Raw genomic sequence first — 14,353 nt, forward strand, 5'->3', positions numbered from 1 at the left:
TGACAGCCATTTTGAAATGGTGAAAATTTGCCAATTCTCTCATGACTATAAACACCTTACTAATACTAGCATAGAAGAACAAAAACTTCACAGTTTATTCTGTATACCATGTAGAAATGGCACAAGAATTAAGAAACAGTGTAGGGGAGGAAAACCTTTCCTCTGATCTTTTAGGTTCTGTGACTGGGGCCTGTGAATTACACTTACAACAGACAGATTAACATATTAAAAAAAAACTATTTACACATGTAATGCCTAAACTTTCAGGAGAACTCAGTAACTCAAGGGTGGTTAGAATTTGGGGTTATATACTGATTTAGTAGGTGATGGAGAGCAGGAGACAGGGCACTTAGGGGAAAACAAATGATTTTGGAAGGATAAGTGGGCTCTTAAGGGACTAGATGGGAGATATGATAGTCTTGGGACAATGTCTGTTAGAGTTGCTCCTTGGAGAGGGGTTGTGTGACAGTTGAGTTCTTTGGGAAGCTCTGCTTTTAGCATATAAGGGATTTCAGCAATTAAAATCTGTCAGCTCAAAGTAATTCTTATGCCAAAGTAGCGTATTTTGGGGTATCATGTCTTGATCCCCTTCAACAACAATGACAACAAAATCTAAATTCAGTTACGAATCAGATAAGTTTAGAAATTGCTGTTGCGGTTTATGGTATAAAGTAAAAAGGTAGGAATAAAAAATTGTATGTTATCTGTTAATGCTATGTATTTCCATATACAAGTAGAAGACTGTAAGGATATGCACTGTATGTTTAAATGTGAAGAAGTCCTGGTGCTTTCTGATTACTTTTATCATGTGTAATTTATTAAACAATTTGCAATACACTTTTATAATAGTTCCCCTTATCTATAGGGGATACTTTCCAAGATCCCCTGGGGATGTCTGAAACCATGGATAGTACCAAACCCCTTATATACTATTTTTTTCCTGTATGTACATACCTATGATAAAGTTTAATTTATAAATTAAGCACAATAAGAGATTAACAATAATAACTAATAACAAAATAGGACAATTATACTGTAACAGTTATGTGAATGTGGTCACTCAAAATATCTTATTGTACTGTACTCACCTTTTCTCTTAAAGGAAGCACTTTGTAGCTTTTCTGGCATATCTGAATTTGCAGCATCACTACTCTTGCACTTTGGGGCCATTATTAAGTAAATACGGGTGACTTGAACATAAGCACTGATAAGCCAGACAGCTGATCTGATAAGCTAGACAGCTACTAAGTGACTAACACAGGGAGCATATACAACATGGATGCATTGGACAAAGGGATGATTCAGGTCTTGGGTGGGATGGAGCGAAATTTCATCATGCTGTTCAGAACGGCACGTAATTTAAAATCTATGAATTATTTATTTCTGGAATTTCCCATTTAATATTTTTGGACTGTGGTTGACCTTAGGTAACTGAAACCACAGAAAGCGAAACCACAGATAAGGGAGGACTACTGTACTTCAAGAAATCAGAGCTTGTGGAGGAGATTAATTTGCTTATGTTTTGGTATGCTAAATTTAGACAATTCATGTCCTTAAAGCCGACTCACCAAAGAAGTTTGTTTTACTCCTTGATTCAATACATGCTAGAAGATTGTAATGGTGTATTTCTTACCAGCGATGAAAATTGTGATCTTCTTTCCTAATGGGGGCTTATTAGCAAGGTTTTCTTTAGCCAGTTTAGCTCCCATATGGTTAGCAAGGTTTTCTTTAGCCAGTTTAGCTCCCATATGGTTTTAATTTTTTTGTTAATGTTGCACTGATGTGGGATTGGGGTTAATGTTGGGTAGGGGAGAGATTTTATGGAGATAATTATTATAATGGAAAAAACTCAAGATTCTTCTAATTCAAATTCACGTTTTGAATTTAGAAATATATCAAGTATTTAAATATACCAGTCTTGAAGCTATAAAACATGCGAATATTTAGAACTTTAAGGGAAGCTAGAACTTTATATTTCAACAAGCATGATGTTTAACCTGGAATTCCCCCCCTTCCCCCCCCCCCCCCCCCCCAGAAAGGCAGAGACCGAGAGAATGAGATCTTTTAAAGAATATGTAGGAAAAGTTAAAAAGCAGTATATTTGAGAATAAGGCTTAGATTCTTTTTAAAGTTTGCAATTTTAGAAGCAGAACACATCTTAGAAATCATTATTTAATCTACTTTATGGACTGGACATTCTGTGTTCAGGTGATTGAGGAAGCCCGCTGGTCAGCACAAACTGGTCGATGAACTGGTGCAATCTGTGTTCCTCTGATTTTTCAGTGAATTTTTCTGTTAAACTACTTATGTCAGTCACTAACTGGCTGTTTTACGTTCATTGACAAGGGCTTTGTTGTCAATAAAGGGATAAGTAAGACAGTTACTACTTTCAACTTGCCCACATTCTTGTGAAGGAGACACAAATAAGCATATGAGGTTGGACAATTAAATTCGGGAACTTGTTGCAACGATGTTGCTAACCTTTTTTTTTTTGATATCAGAGGGATTATTCATTTTGAATTTGTACCAGCTGGACAGAACAGTTAATCAAGTTCACTATTTGGAAGTGCTGAAAAGGCTGCATGAAAAAATTAAACAACCTGAACTTTTCACCAACAATTCATGGCTCTTGCATCACAACAGTGCACCAGCTCACAGGGCACTGTCTGTGAGGGAGTTTTTATCCAGTAAACAAATAACTGTATTGGAACACCCTCCCTACTCACCTGATCTGGCCCCCAGTGACTTATTTCTTTACCCAAAGATAAAGGAAATATTGAAAGGAAGACGTTTTGATGACATTCAGGACATCAATGGTAATATGACAACAGCTCTGATGGCCATTCCAGAAAAAGAGTTCCAAAATTGCTTTGAAGGGTGGACTAGGCCCTGGCGTCTATGCATAGCTTCCCAAGGGGCGTACTTCGAAGGTGACCATAGTGATTGTTCAGCAGTGAGGTATGTAGCACTTTTTCTAGGATGAGTTCGTGAACTTAATTGTCCGACCTCGTAAGTTTTTGGTGACTGATGTATTGGAGGTGTTGAGGGCTTATGAGGGAGGCAGAAGTGTGTGTCTTTGTGTAAAGGGTATGGGAGTCTTAGTGGGGATTAAGAAAGACTCCACAGAGCAGTTGAAACTTGAGGGAAGGGTTAATGAGAGTTTTCCAGAAAGGAGACCTGGAAAGGCATTCCAAAAAGGGAACTGAGTCAGCATAAGAAAGTTCAAATAGGTTGTTTAGAGAGCTCCCAAGTTCTTGGTCTGGAGCAGAGGTCCAAAAACTTTATCTTAAAGAGGTGAAATAGTAACTTTTTAGGCTTTGTGGGCCAAGAGGCAAAATCAGCTATTCATATTATGTATGTACTTAGCTAATCATTTACAATGTAACCATTATAAAATATAAAAGTCCTTTTAGCTTCTGGCCCTTAAAGAAAAAAATTGGCTAGTTTGTGGACTCCTGTTTTAGAGCCTGGGTTATTGTTGGGGCCCTCAAAGTGGGAGAAAGGAAAGCAAGGGCCAGATAGATGGTAAATGGATTTGCAACAGTTAGCACAGATCTGGAGGCTTAGATTTGTCTTAATATTTGTTCAGTATCTAGTCAAATTCTATAGTGCTGGAAATCACAGTCATAAACTTAAATAAATAAATCACAGTGACTTCCAGGGATATTTTGGAATTGCATTGACTTTGAATATTTATTTAAACTCCATAAAGTTCTTGTGCATATTATAATGTATTTTATATCTTGAAATTTTATTGATATTATAAATGTTTCATTTTTTATCTTTGCTGGTATATAGAACTGGATTTCGCTTTTATATGTTAAGTTAAATTCGTCAAGCAACTTCACTAATTTACTAACTTGGCTAATTTGAGTATGTCACTTTCGATTTTATGTGTAGACTACCCAACCTTTGTAATTAATTATAATTTTGTTTGTTCATTTCCAATTTTTGTGAATTTTTCGCCTATGTGGTAACTTGGATGCCAACACAGTATTAATTGAAAGATGTGATATAGTACCTTTGTCTTGTTTCCTTCTTAAAAGGAATATTTTAAATATTTTTTTACCATTAAGTATGATTACTTAAAGTTTTGTGTGTTTCTTTTGTGTGTGTGTGTGTGTGTGTGTGTGTGTGTGTGTGTGTGTGTGGTAAATAGCAAACTAAGAACAGAAAGGAACTTCCTTACTCTAATGAAAGCCAACTTTTAAAAATTTCAATTTAGAAGTCAACATTTTTCATGCAAAAAGCATTGTATACAAATGCCTTTTCTGCATCCACTGAGATAGTTTTGTACTTTTTCTCCTTAAATCAATCTTGTATTTCTGAGGTAAGTTCAAATCGGTGTCAAGTTTTTATTATTGTTAGATATTTCTGGATTGGTAGTATCTTTGCATCTTTCTTCATAATTGCAATTGGCCTATATTTTTCCTTTTTTGAGTTGTCTTTATCTAATGACTTGGAGGTGGTTCTACATTCCAAGCAGTTGGTCAGAGGAAGAGGAAGCAGAGTGCAACAGTCTTTTCCTTTGAGGGAATCATGAGATTTTACATACCCCTTTACACACATTTCAGGGGCCAGAACTTAGTGATATGAGCACTCCTAGCTGCAAGGGAGGCTGAGAAATGTATTTTGTCTGATCATGGTAATAGTCTAGAAAACAGTAAGGGAAGTTATACATGTTGCAAAATAGACTGCACTAGTAATACAAAATAATATATGTTATTGGTAAATAAGGGAATTAATGTCTGTGTGACACGAATGTCTTACTGTTTCACTTAATTTTTTTTTTTAGTTAATGGGAGGGTAATTATAAACTTCAGTAGGAAAGGGAAAAGCTTGGCTGCTGAACTGGCACAAGGAGTCCTGTGGTCTAGATTTTAAGAAAATTCAACATTGAGTACTGACATCCAGGGTTCCTACTCAGAGAAAGTTACACCCCTAGTCTTGTACAGCTCTCAGTTATTTTCATTGTCTCAGCACCTGCCAGCCCCCCTCTAATGAAAAGGTTGCCAGCATTCCATCTTCATTGTTTGTTCGTTTTTAATGTCATCCATGGCAAACTCACCATGATGAGTTTCCTACTTCAGTGGTTCAGCATACCTCCAGGTAACAGTTGCTGATTTTGAAATCTGGTTGTAATGCTGCTTAGGTTTTGAGTAGTCTTGACCATAAATCTCTTATTTCTAAGTCCTCTTATTTTTCATATGTAATTTTTTTTTACAGCATGTGACACTCATCAGTAATTTTATGTATCATGCTATATCCATTAAGCAGTTACTATGTGCTAGATAATTTTCTTGGTAGTGTTAGATACATTGCCTCCTTTATTTTTCTCAAAAATTCCAAGTGCCAGGTAGTATTTTCAGTATTTTACATGTATGATCTTATTCCCCAAGGCAACCCTCTGAAGTTGAGACTCAGTTAACTTGTTTCATGAGTGTTAATAGACAGTAAGTGACAAGGCTGGAATTCTAAACCAAGTCTGATTTAATGATCACTATGCAGTACCCCTAATAGGTTTTAGAAGCAGAACTTCTGCTGTATTTGGGCCTGATGGACATAATGAGCTTTAGTAACCTCAGGTGTCCAAAAGGTAATTCAGACATTAGGAAGTGATTCAGTATAAATTGAATCAGCAAAGTATTAAATTCTTTGATGAAACATGTATAACAGGTTATTTAAGGCTATAAGAGATGGGTTTATTCAGCAGCAAACCTCTCCTCAATAACTTTTGTATGCCAATTACTTTGTCATAGGGATCAAAATGTGACTTGGGTTCTCTCTCTACAGTTTATAGAATTGTATTCTAGTTGTAGAGGTAAATAGCATAACTGTAATAGACATGGAGACTCGTTTGGAAACATGTGTCAGAAACCTAACTCTCTTTGGGCTTGGGAATGTGTCGGATAATACTCCTGGAAGGAAGAAGTAAGAGATGTGTTAACGGATGGATAGTAATTTGCCAGATTGAGAAGTGAGTTAAGTGAGTTAAAGAAATGACGACATGAGCTTTTTCAGCAGAGGAAACAAACATGTTTAAAATCACAGAAATGTGTAAGAGCATATTTTATTCGTAGATGTGCATGTTATTTGTCCTGCTTGAAGTGATGGCTATGAGATTGGAAAAATTGAGAAAGAGTCATAAAATGAAGACTCTTAAAGTCAGGGTAGGTTGTAGGCATTCTTCAGACGAGTTTAAAATAGTGTCATGTTTGAGTTTTTGAAAGCTCATTGGCAGTGATGTGGAAGGTAGATTGAAAGGAGGAAGTGGAAGGGGAGGTTAGAATTTGGGAGATAAATTACAAAACTGTTGAAACAGGTCAGGCAGAGAAAGTTGAGATCTTAAATTACCTACAGAAAGGCAGTAGAAATAGAAAGGGGATGGATTAAAAGGTTTTTAGATTGTAAAACAAGCTTTGTGAGTTGAATGAATGTGGCTTTTTGGTGGAAAGGAGGTGAGAGAAGGAAAGGAGGACTACTTTTTGTCTTAAGTGGTGACATTGTTACTACTATCTAAAATCTTCAGTACCATTAAAGAATCATTAGAGCATCAGACTCTCTCCCATTCAGTGTAAGATTCATAGTTTCAGGTATTTGTAGTGTATGCAACAGATTGAGGTAACCAACATTCATTCCTGGAGCTCTGGAATGCCTTTATTCACACACCCGTTACTTTGGTCCCCAATAGGATGAACAGAAAAATTTTTTCTCCACTGTGTATCACTGGCTATGTGGAATTAGTGTCAGAGAAGAATAAGGTTAAGAAATTTGATAATTTTTTAATAGTTTGGCTTGATTTTATTTTTTAATGATATCCCTGTATAAGAATATGATTGTCTTCAAAAGTGATTACTAGAGTATGGGATACACTATAATGAAGTTGCTGTTCTACCCAAAGATTGGCAACATTATATAATATCTTGGTAATCTTATAATTTAGAACCTAATTAGTTACTCTAAGAGACTATCTTTGGCTTTGATATTGTCTAATAAAAGTTTTAGAAGCCTGAATATTACTTTTACTAATCTCTTTTATGAATCTCACCCTCTCTGTCTGGGAAACAGCCTTCTTACTGTTGCATACTTGTAGGCTACTAGGTCTAAATTTTCCTCAAAAAATCCAAACCTTGGGAAATAGAAAATAGCTGTGACCTCACAGGGGTGGTGGGAGTGGGGCAGTGTTCTGATTTGAAATTTACTGGCATTCTACTGTCTTTAAAGCATATTTTCCGTTAAAGTTATGATATGTTCATGACTGTCACTTATTTCCTGCCCAGTCTAATTTTTACACAAGGTTTATTGCTCGTTACTGTTGGGAGGAAATACATTTTTCCCTGGCAACTTGGGCCCAGTGATTGGGGACCTGCAAATTAACTGACAATAGATGAACAAGAGAAAAGACAAAAGTTTGTTTACACTTGTATGCTGGTGTTGCTTAGTAATGAGTGACTCCCTCAGTAGCCAGAGATAAAGGTTTATGTATAAACCTAACGAAATGGGGATGGGGGTGGGGGCTAGTGGTCGTGGTGGTGGTGGTGGTGGTGGTGGTGGTGGTGGTGGTGTGGTGGTGGTGTTAGGGCTTCGTTGGGAAAGTATGAAGGTTCTTTAGAACTTAACAAAATGGAGTGGGTCTGGTTAGGGCTTCATTGAGAAGGTAGGGAAAGTTCTGTTGGACTTTCTGATGCTGATGGGTAGCTGAATTCATACTTCCCAGTGCTAAGGTCAGTGTTTTCGCAATCAGTAAACTCCCATGGAGGGGAGTTATTGGCAGCTGTATTTTTAGGATGCTGCTCTTAAGTTTAGATAAAGTTTATTTCTGTGGCTGCTGATTGTTTAGATGTCTTCAGTTTAAAGTAATTTTCATACCACTTTGGTGGACTATTAATCCCTTCATCACTGGTGAACATGACATACTAAAAGGAGGAAGAGGAGGAAAGGAAACATTTAGGCAAAGAAAGCAAAAGCTTTCCTAGAAACCCCATGGTAGAAATATGCTTGTCTCACTGGCTAGAACTGTGTCACGTTGCCAACTTTGTCTCACTAAGAGTAGCCAGGATAAAGGGGATTGGTTAACCACAGTACCTTCAATGGTATTTCATAGACAGATTTAAGAAAATTGGCAGGGGGAGGCTCTAAATGAGGTTGCCAACTTTTTTATTTCAACTGTGTTGTTCTAAGTTAGCTCACTGTTTTTGTATAATTTAGTTTATCACTCTTGTTTTCCAGTCCACTTTTACATAGGTATATTTTCATGAAAATAGAAGAACTCTCAGTGCCCTTTCCATCAATTTGGAAATAGTCTGGGGAAACAGAGAAGCTGAGGAACAGCTGGAAAGCACAAGGCTTGTAGTGTCTTAACTCCAGGGGACTGCAGACTGCTCCCCTCTTACATCTGGGGTTGTACAGCCTAGAGCTCTGATTATGGAACATAGAACATTCAGGAGTTATTCAGCTATGTTGGGGATCAGTGAAATCACTACTATAAACTCAGGTATTGTTACCGGGCTGTAGTAATATTCCTTGTCTCTTTGTCTTCTTGAGGGAAAGAAATCTGTCGAGTGAGAAGACAGCGTTTCGTGCAGGTAAAGGATAGTAAAAAGTTTATTAGTAAAGGCAGATACACTCCAAGATGTGGAGTGGACCAATCCCAAGAGGGGGAAAGGCCTCTCCTAACATTGTATGAAGGCTTTTATTTCTATAGGTAGAATTGCCTCTTCCTCTTCCTTCTCCTTATTTCTTCCCCTCCTGCTGAGGAGCCCATTTGGATTCTCAAGTCAGTTCCTGGTAATTTTTTTTTTTAGGATTTGTTGAGCGCTCACTAAAATGGTCCTGATAAGTAGGATGTTTACTCTAATAAGCGGGATGTCTTACTTCTCTGGCTTCTAACAGCATATTCCTTAGATTTAGGCGTATGTGTAAGCCCGGAATCCTGCTGGGCTAGTAAGGCATTGGTGCCCTAAGTGAGGGCAGCTGCAAGGGGTCTTGACCAAGTAGGAGCTGCAGCAGGGGGCTTTCTAACCAGAGCTACGTCGCTCTTTCTGCTCATTTCTATCTACCTACCTACCCTGTCAGGATTGGTGAACTGCTAACTTAATGAACCACATCCTGGACAATAATTTTGCTATAGACACAGTACTTCAATATAAATTGATAGTAGTAATTTCATCAAGTTACACTTTTTTAATTTGGGGTTGTGATGGGTACTGTAATACAGTTAGGTCAGAGGTTGGCAAACTTCTTTTGTAAAAGGGCAGATAGTAAATACTTCAGGCTTTGTAAGCCTAAATAGTCTCTCTGTTCCAACTACGCAACTCTGCTGTTGGAGCAGGAAGCAGCCATAGACAATGAGTAAATGAGTGGGTGTAGCTGTTCCAGTAAAACTTTATTTTGAAAAACAGGTGGCTGGTTGGATTTGGCCCATGTGTGTGCCATAGTTTGCTGGCTCCTGATGTAGATACTATAACCTCTAAGGATTTGGACTGAAGCAGGAGTATATTTTATAAATAGTACATTTCCAGAAAGTTACTCCCCTAACTCCTCACAGTAGGTTGAAGAATGACTGCATCACATTTAAAATCATTTTCATATCAGGACCTTTGCTTTGGTTATCCTTTTGCATAAACCCATGTTTCTCAATGGGGATGCTATTGGCATTCATATCCTCAGGTCACTATTTTCAAGGACCTGTGATTTAGAACCCTTGGCTGAGATGGCTTGTTTTTCCTTCCTAGCCATCCTTGAGATATAGTACCCAAGTAATAACTCTTTTCCTAGTCCTTATTATACTTCATTAACTCTTAAACGGTTGTAGCTTGGAACATATTATTATGCACTGTAAACTTAAGACACATCCAAACCTGTAGAGCATTTTTTGTGTGTTTATTTGAGCCAAACTGACGACAATTGCCAGGAAGCAAAATCTCAATGGATTGAAAGAAAATACTCTGGAGAATGGCAGTTTTGCAGCTTATTTTATACACATTACGATCAAAGGAATAAATGTAAGGAGGGTGGTTACATGAAATTCATTGGTGGTAGATTAAGGAGGCAGGAGAAAGAAAAGCAGGGAATCTCTAGGATTGGATTAAAAGGCAAAATAAACACATACTTCTTTTACATTCGTGGGTACAGGATAGTTAATAACATTTATAGCACATAGAGTTGAGCTCTGAGGGGTCAGGAAAAGAAGATTACACTGACATTTCAAAGGCATGTTATCTTAGGTGCAAAAAGACAATACACAGTTTCACTTAAAGTAAAAAATGACCTTTGTCAAGGAAGCTATAGGCTTAGGACATGATGACTACGTGCCATGACCCACTTTTATATGGAATTTTTGTGTTCAGACCATCCTATGTGGTTACTTTTGATCTCTGAGTTTGTAAAGCCCACCATACAGGCCTCCCCCGGACTTGTCAGGTTTGGTATGTGGCCCCTTTTTTGTCCACAGCACTTAATTTCATAATCTTTTGTCATTAGATTATAAATTCATTGAGGGTAGGAATTTTTGTCTGTTTTGTTCACTACTGTCTTCCCAGTGCTGATAACTCTGCTGTGACTCATAATAGGTGCTCAATAAATGTTTGAATTACATTGCTTATACTGTTAATGGAAAAATGAAACTTAACTACTGTGTTTCCCCGAAAATAAGACCTAGCCGATTGATCAACTATAATGCATCTTTTGGAGTAAAAATTAGTATAAGACCAAGTCTTATGTTGCGTTACGTTACGTTATGTTGTTATATAAGACCCAGTCTTACATTATAGTAAAATAAGTCTTATATTAATTTTTGCTCCAAAAGACACATTGGAGCTAATTATCCGGCTAGGTCTTACTTTCGGGGAAACACGGTACTTGCCAAGATTTATAAACTTCTGGTTAATAGGGAGCATGCCTCATACTAATACTTTGTCACTTAGGGAACTGAGCTTAATAACTGAGCTTAAATATTTGGTGATTTCACTTTACTATGGATGAAAAAGGGGCTTCATACTAAACCTGACAAGCTCAGGGAAAGGCCAGCATGGCAGGCCCTACAAAGTCAGAGACCGAAAGTAACCACATAGGACGGTCTGAGCATAAAACTTCCTAACTAAAAGTGGGTTATGGCTGGTAGTCACCATCCTTGGCCTGTAGCTATTTTCACAAAGGTCAGTCTTTACCCTAAGTGATCCTGTCATCTTTTTGTATCTGAAATAACCTACCCTTGGAATGTCAGAGTAATCCCTTTTTCTGGACCCCTCAGGGCACAACACACAGAGCACCAGAACCCCTCATTGTTATCTTGTTTTCCAAATACCATCTCTATGTGCTGTAAATGTTAATAATTAACTGTCCTGTGTCCACCAATGTAAAGAAGCATGTGTCTCTCCATTTTACTTTTTATCCAATCCCAGAGATTTCCCCTCTTTGCTTTCTCCCACCCACTTAATCTACCACCAGTGGACTTCATGTAACCCTCCTTACATTTACTCCTTTGATTGTAACGTATAAAATAAGCTGCAAAACTGCCATTCTCCAGAGCATTTTCTTAATCCGTTGAGATTTTGCTTCCTGGCAGTTGTGGTCAGTTTGGCTCATATAAACTCATTCAAGTTCTCTACAGGTTGGGCATTACTAAACCTTGGGGGAATGTGCTACGTGGAAGGCACTGTGCTAGGTGATTACAGATACACAGACGCTTAGCACTCCTGCCTTTATGACATTTTTTGTGTGATGTTATTTTGTCAAGTAACAAGAATATAGTAAAGAGTGAGCTCTGTAGGCAGACCTAGATTCAGTTTCTGTGTCTGCCACTTAGTATCTGTCTCTTTGACCAAGTTGCTTAATCTCTCTGATCCTTGTTTCTTCATTCTATAAATGAGGCCTTCTGCCACCTCATAAGGTTGTTAGAAGCTTTAAAAAGAAATGTTTGCATTTTGCATAAAATTAAGTTCTTACTATTACATAATGATGTTATATGATAGAGACATTGTGCTAAGGCCAAACTTAGAGATTGGAAAGAGTACCTCTGGTTTGAGGTGGTTGAGGTGGTTGAAGCAGCAGAGCCTCATGGGAAAGATGGCATTTAAAATGGATCTTGAATAATTGTTAAAATTTATTACAATGGCAGGGCTGGGGATAATATTTCCTAGAGGGGGAAGGATGAACTATGAACAAAGTAAGAAGTTGGGAGAAGGCAGGATATGTCCTGAAAGCAGAAATGCCCCTCAGTAAACTCATTTCCTCCTTACCCCATACCTCCTACTCTGGGCAATTACCTTATTGGTGAAAGACGTTATCTGTTGTTATTCAACTATGTTCTGGTCCCCTCCTTCTCCTCTACCTAAGAAGACAGTTGTCTTTAAAATTAGACCTTCTGGGTAGAACACTTCATGACTATGCATTAATTACTCCGGCATTCTGAATATCCCTTTTCTCTCACCCCCCCCCCCCCCCCAACTACACTAGGATGCATACTTCTTGAGGGCAGGAGAAGTATATTTTAATCAGTTTGGCTTGTGCAACCTTTGAGTATTGTCCTTGACACCGAATAAATGCGCAACTTATTTCAAGGGATGGGGTGGTAAATAAATGACCTTATTAAAACCATTTCCAACTAAATTTTAAATTAAAAAAAATGAACTTTGAACTAGATATTCTCTGAGACCTTTGTGAATATCTGTAGCATGTAATTTTCTCATTTAGAAAGTTGGGGGTAATGAGGATTTAATGAAATTAAATGTTCATATTTAGTACCTTTTAAGATGTTCCATATTTTGCCATGTATAATGTGCACTTTTTTTGCCCAAGTTTGTGAGAGAAAAATACGGATGCGCATTATACATGGGTAGTACTAATTCCATATCTATATCAATATTTTTAATTCTTTTATTTATGCTTATTAGTTAAAAGTGTACTCTAGAAATCAATAACGATATCCGTATGCAAAATAATACCCTGGAATACTATAATTGGATTTGTTGAACTTACGATGAACTTGCAACGATGAAGAGAGTTCTTGGCCTTGTATGATATGTAAATATCGTCAATTTGTAAATTTGTTACTGGTACATAAAATTTCTTGTACCTTGTATCTGTTCTTGTATTTTGTAATTATTTGTTACATAAAACTTCTTGTATCATAATATGTTAAAAAATAAATGCTAAATTCCTTTATAATACAAAAAACAAGTACCTAAATGGAAACAAAAATTTCAATTAAAACGAAAGACTTTTTTCCCTGAAAGTTTGGGCCAAAAATGTGGGTGTGCATTATACACGGGAGAGCATTATACACAGCAAAGTATGGTACTTAAAAAACATTTTTCATTGTTTCCTGAAAGGTACTCAGAATTCAAAGGAAATGCACAATATAGCCCCAGAACAAATTTTAATATTAAAAGAAATTATTTCATGCCACAAATGAATCCATCTGTTTATACTTTGGGCTTTAGACATCACTGATTCTTTTTTTCCAAGTAGTGACTGACAGCAGTTGTGGAATAAGTACTCTGGATCCCTCACATCTAGGACAAGATGACTGAGGAATGTTCTACTCTTGTCTACTAGAGGTCCCCAGCAGGATTGAATCCCAGTTGCTCACAGCTCCCCACCTCAGTTCTCCACTCCCTTGCTGGTGCTTACGAGAGTAGCTTCCCAAATAAACTACTTGTACTAAACCACCCTCCCCCCCACCTTTTATTTTTTTTAATTTTATTGGGGAATATTGGGGAACAGTGTGTTTCTCCAGGGCCCATCAGTTCCAAGTCATTGTCCTTCAACCTAGTTGTGGAGGGCGCAGCTCAGCTCCAAGTCCATTTGCTGTTTTTCAATCTTTAGTTGCAGGGGCCGCAGCCCACCATCCCATGCGGGAGTTGAACCTGGCAACCTTGTTGAGAGCTCGCACTCTAACCATCTGAGCCATTCAGCCGCCCCATCCGAAAGCTCAGCGGCACCTCGTTGTTTTCAGTCTAGTTGTGGAGGGCACAGCTCACCGGCCCATGTGGGCAATTGAACCTGCAACCCTGTTTTTCAGAGCTTGAGCTCTAGCCAACTGAGCCATCCAGCTGCCCCTGTACTAAAAACCTTTTGTCTCAGGGTGTGCTTCTGGAGAAATGCAACCCAAGACAGTATGGGAAGAAACATTTCAGTAAGAGTTTAAAATGTTCAAGTTTTATAGTACAGGTTTGGAGAAGTTTGTTCACAAAGATCAGTGTGAAAGCTTTACTTTTTTTAATAGGGAAGATTTACTAAAACAGATAATGCTTTTTTATCAATAAAACACATAGTAGGTACTCAAACGTTTGACCTTTTTGACAAAAGGGTGTAGTATAGGTAGTTTGTATTTGGAGGCCAGAGGTCATAA

General features: G+C 37.7%; 1 protein-coding gene across 12 annotated transcripts in view; it reads left to right on the top strand.

Annotated features, from left to right (window-relative positions):
* The window catches only part of KDM6A (lysine demethylase 6A), a 198,304-nt gene that overhangs the window by 77,850 nt on the left and 106,101 nt on the right, over window positions 1-14,353 (top strand). The gene's annotated exons all lie outside the window — the stretch shown is intronic.

The sequence above is a fragment of the Rhinolophus sinicus genome, chromosome 18, assembly GCF_057876585.1.
Source record: "Rhinolophus sinicus isolate RSI-liver-muscle chromosome 18, RSI-T2T, whole genome shotgun sequence".
Taxonomy (NCBI): Eukaryota; Metazoa; Chordata; class Mammalia; order Chiroptera; family Rhinolophidae; genus Rhinolophus; species Rhinolophus sinicus.